At 47.2% G+C, this 5,259-nt stretch overlaps 1 protein-coding gene across 1 annotated transcript in view; it reads right to left on the bottom strand.

Moving 5' to 3' along the window:
* The window catches only part of BZW2 (basic leucine zipper and W2 domains 2), a 60,713-nt gene extending 55,754 nt beyond the window's left edge, over nt 1-4,959 (bottom strand). The window contains exon 1 of the mRNA XM_074863389.1: nt 4,831-4,959. The gene's annotated coding sequence lies outside the window, so the exon portion shown is untranslated. The remainder of the gene's footprint in view (nt 1-4,830) is intronic.
* Nucleotides 4,960-5,259: the final 300 nt, after the last annotated feature.

Genomic DNA, 5,259 nt, shown 5'->3' on the forward strand with positions numbered 1-5,259 from the left:
ATCTCCACTTACAGAAAAATTAAAGTACCTACTTACATGGAATTCATACACATGAAACAATTTGTTTAAAGCTTGGATTTCTCTTAATCAAAAAGAATTATAATGACTTAAAGTCTCTCATGAAAAGCAAGAAAGATGTATTGTCTGAGCAAGTTTTTCATACTAGGACCATCTAGAACAAACAATTAAGATAATATGAAATCAACCTGCAAAGGAGCAATTTAATTTTTTCTTAAATTACAGATCCAATGTTGAGTATATAAATAGAGCAAGGAGTACACGTATCTGGTTTTGTTATGAAAGGAATGCTGATTTCTTTTTTTAAAGAAGCTTTTAACCAGGTAGCCCAAATGCACATTTATCTAAGGCGCACACATTGCCCTCATCATCACAGTAACTGAGCACCTTAAAATTCCTCCTTTGCACCGCTAACCTTTACTATCTGTGGGAAGATTATGCGGGTTGCCCTTGTACGATTAGCAGTTAAATATATACATAAAAATAGAAGCATATACTCAAAAATGCACTTTGTAACCTATACAAATAAACTTGTGAGCAGTTTTCTCTAAAGAAACCTCTATAGATGGCTGCTACACTCACTATATTCTGGGTGCAAAACCACCAAAGCTGGCTCTGCTCAGTCAGATCAGGTCTAGGAGCAAACAACCAATACTCACGCTAAATCAGACTAATGAGGACCACACAGTTATATGAACCTTCAAGTCCCAAACTGGTACTTTCACTCTGCTGTCCTGTATTTCCCGCTGGAGGATGCCGCTCACCTGAACTCTGCTAACCCAGGCCCCTGCTGGGTCAGACAATCCTTTGGAGGATACTTTGGTGTCCTTCTGTCCCATATGCTTGATAAGCCTTCAAGTCAGGCTTCAAGAGAAGATGAAGCAAGCACAGGTCTCATCATGCCAGGCTTTGGATACAGCTAGAGTCAAGTGTTGGGATTTGCTCCTAAATTTCAGAGTGTAGAGAAAACCTAACTTAGTGCAGGGTCCCACAGGGAATTGGTAGCAGATGGAGATCTCTATGCATGTCTCAGATGAGCACCCCAGCAATAGGAATACCTTATCGTTCAAAGACATACCTATTGTGTTCAAACATCTATCATGCTCGCCGGTCCCTGGCTGCTTTCAGTTATTCTTTTGCAGTCTTTTTATAATCTACCTTCTGGTACAAAACACGACTTAGCAATGCTGACAGATCATATCATAGATCCAGTGGCTGTCCTGAGATCCAAAACCAGATGAAACCTAAAAAAACCCCACTTACGATAAAATAAAAATACTTCAGGAAGTCAAAGACTTATACAATGCAAATCAACCAGGGGTGGAAAAGTAACATATCCACAAATTAGGATCTGTGACAGAAAAACTCAGATGTTTCTAGCAATAAAAAACCCTTGAACTTGCATTGATCTAAATGAATAATAACCCCATTAGATGCTCCTCAGTTTGGCCAGGATTGGAGACAGGAGGTCCAAAGCCCAGCAAAGGTCTGTCTGAAAGGCTCAACTCCACATGAAGGAGATTTCCCATAGCCCAGGCCACACAGAAGACAGAACCATTTTATGAAAACGCACTTGAGAACCACATGAAATGGCTTTTATATAGGAAAGATTAAATAGACTTAAGAATTCAGCTTGGCAAAAAGACAGTGGCAGAGGGTAATACAGGTCTGTCAAGGTATGACTGCACGTCAAGGGTGAACAGGGAACAATTCTTCACATTCTCCCAAAACAGGAACTGGGGGCGGGGAATCAAACGAAACCGTGAAGTAGCAAGCTCAAAACCAAAAAGAGGTCCTTCTTCAAGCAGCTGTGGAAGTCACAACCACAAGATGCTGCAGATGTAGAGTTTACCTAAACTCAAAAAAACCACTGCAGGTGATCCAATACAAAGGGAAGTCCTTAGTTCTGACCAGCGGGGTGGGAGCTAGGAGAATAAATCATAAGAATATCAGTACTTGTTTGACCTGTTATTTTATCAAATGTAGCGGGTCAGACCAGGTTTCTGATCATGCTAAGCCCTGGCGCAGAAAGAGGCTGTAGGATCTTTGACCCATGCTACCATTAGCAGAGCAGCAGAGTACATGGTCATAATTCAAGCAAGCCTTTAAGATACAAACGAAGGTTAGTCATTTGACAGAAAACAGCTTGAAACCAGTGAAACCATTTCAGCATCTCCTTTTCCGCTCTTCCATGTCCAAAGACTGAGAGTTTCATGGTACACTCTCCAAGGAATAAGGCAGTCCCTTCTCCCCTATCTTAGCCCAAGAAAAGGCATTTATTGTATTGTATATTGTATTACTAATGCTTAATTAAAGAAATCCTTGTTATTTTCTTGCATGGACCTTGCTCTTGACAGCTGCAGAAAACATGAGGTGTTTAGGATCACCTATACGTGTATTACAATAGCCAGCATAAATTCCCAAGAGCAGAACTGCACGGGCTAGAACTAACAAACCAGAGGGGAAAAAATGTTACCACTTGTATCTGCTTCACAAATCAAAAGTATCAGATGTATAACCTGATGAGGAAATAAGGAAAGTTTCATAGGATACTTAGCAATTGAAATCTAAACAATATTGAGACAGTGAGGTTAACACGTCCTTTTCCCTCTGTAACACCCACAACTTAAATTATTAATTACCACAGAGTAATACCCACAACTTAATATATTGTGTAACAACCAGATACAGCAGATAAAAGAAAATACTTTAAGGGGCAAGACACAAAAGTACAGAACCTACATTTCCAGATTCCAGTTCTGCGCCCTGACACAGACTCCCTACACAACCTTGAAAAAATCATTTGCTGCCTCCATGTTTCAAATTCTATACATAAGATGGAGGCAACGCCACCTCATTACCTCATCATTGTCTTGCAACAATAAACCGAAGATTGTGAAATGTCTGCAAATTTGTGGGATGAAGGTCATACAGAAGCCTTCCATAGGTAAGGGCAATAAACATTTTTAACTAGTCTTAAAGTATTTTCTTATCCTTACAGATGGAGCAGTCCTGCAGCTTTAAGTCACCAAGTGAGCTCCAGTGAGGCTGCCAAGGAAAAACTGTGTTTGCCTGTTTACTCTGTGAACTAGGGTCCAGTGACAGCATTGACATTCTCACGTTAAGAAAAAATGAATGTAATATGCATGCTTTTGTACACTGAATGCCTGACAGGGTTTTTTTGGAATATGAAAGGAAGCTTGTAGGCTCTTGCTATTTAATACTGCCACAGAGATTATCAGCGTACTACAACATCACAAAATTTGTTCACAGCGGGTAAAGTTCCCACCCTGCAGTGAACCAACAAAAGACCACTTAAACCCCAATTTCAGCCTTCACGGTTGAGCCAGTGACAGACCTCTGATAGTACTTACTACACAAGGGTATCTTTCTGGACCAGAATATAAAAAGCACTTCTGTTTTAAGGGCATTCCCTTCAAGGCATTTTTGGTTTCACACAAAAAAAAGTCAAGGCAACCTGTCATAATCTGAAGTCCAAAGCAATCTCTCTTATTTACACTTGTTGATTCAAGTAAAACTATATGGTGGTACATCCCTGTATTTCTGTGATTTCTAAAATCAGGAAAACATACAGAAATTGTCTGTTTTGTTAAAATAAAATCATATCATACTTCGCTTTTGTACCCAAGCAGGTATGAAGATACACTAGGTTCAGAGAGCATGCTCTTCTACAAACCAGGAAGCAAACAACGGCACTTCACCATTTCTGAAAGTCAGTCAAGCAATTAACAAATATGAAAACTGGAAACAAGATTAGCATTCGAGAGAGATTCCAATAAGTATCCATGAGATGATCTGTGAGTATTAAGAAAAAAAAAAATCAGCTTGCTGATAAAGCTATGTCTTCAAAGATTAGTTATGGGAAAAAAATAGGCTCCTTAAAACAAAGGATACAAAAATCACACACTGAAGAGTAGAACAAAGGAGGGTAAAAAGTCAGCACCAAGTACTAGGGTTCTGCTTTTCTCTCTCGTACAAACACACGCTATTAAACCTCACTCTCTGCCCCTGGCTGGGGATCTGCAGGATCATCCCTTTGCCTACCGAGCTTCAACCGGAGGAGTGGAAAGTTGGATCCGTAACAAAGATCATTTTTCCACCGACGGTTTAATTTTAGAAGGGCGCTAACAAAAGGCACCGCTCTAAACACCCCACACGCGTTATTTCCCTTCCCAATTCATCAAAGTCCGCTTCCTTTTAGGGACACGATGCCGTGACACAGCCAGTGCTGTATTCGGCCGCTTTAGCCGAATAAACAGCTTTGCCTGCCTAGGAAAGACCACCCCGCAAGCCGACGCCACGAAAAGGCAAGAGGGAAGACCGCCGGGCGCCGGGGCCGCCCTGCCACAGGTGCCAGCCCGCCCGTCCCGGGGGCCTCGGGGCTTCCAGCGGGCTCCCCCGCGCCCGCCGAGGGCGCCCGGCCACCTCGCCCCTCGCAGCGGCGGGGGTGCCCGGGGCGCCCGCTCCCGCGCACGGCGGCGCTGCGCTCCGCTCCGCTCCTTCCGTGGGCACCCGGTCAGGCGCGCCGCAGCGCACGCCCGGACCCGCCATGGCCGCCGCGCACAGGCCCCGCGCCTCCCTCCCTCGCCCGCCCGCCCGGAGCTGCCCCGCCGCAGCCCGGGCAGCGCCGCGGCGGGGCTTGAGGCGCCGCTCCCGCCCGGCGGCGGCCGCGCTCTCCCGCGGGGTAGCGTGGCGTGGCCTTGCCCGGCCCGGCCGTGAGGGGCGCCCGCCCGCCCGTCCGTCCGCCCGCCCGCCCGCTCCCTCGCTCGCTCGCTCGCTCGGCGGCCGCACCTGTCGGGTGGTTGCGCGGTCCGGGGAGGGAAGGGCAGGCGCGGCGGCGACGGCGACGGCAGACAATGGAGGAGTGAAGGACAGACACATTGACACACGGGCGCCTCTGCGGCCGCCCCCTCCGCCCGGCCGCCCCACTCCCGGCACCTCCTCGGGGGGGGCGCGCAGGAGGACCCGCAGCGAAGCCAGAAAGGGGGGGAAAGAAAAGCAAAACCCGTTTCTCAACTTCAGAACGAGGGACAAGAGAGGGACAGGCACTTTCTCTCCGGCAGCGCCGAGCGGGAAAGTCGGCGGAGGGGGGACGGCCGGCACCCGATCCCCCCCGCGCCTCGGCGGGAATGGTTCACCCCGCGGCCGGGCGGGGCTGCGGGCGGAAGCGGCTGTGAGGGGCGGGCGGAAGCGGCTGTGAGGGGCGGGACGGGGGTGGGG

The sequence above is a fragment of the Strix uralensis genome, chromosome 1 (assembly GCF_047716275.1).
Source record: "Strix uralensis isolate ZFMK-TIS-50842 chromosome 1, bStrUra1, whole genome shotgun sequence".
In the NCBI taxonomy this organism is placed as follows: domain Eukaryota; kingdom Metazoa; phylum Chordata; class Aves; order Strigiformes; family Strigidae; genus Strix; species Strix uralensis.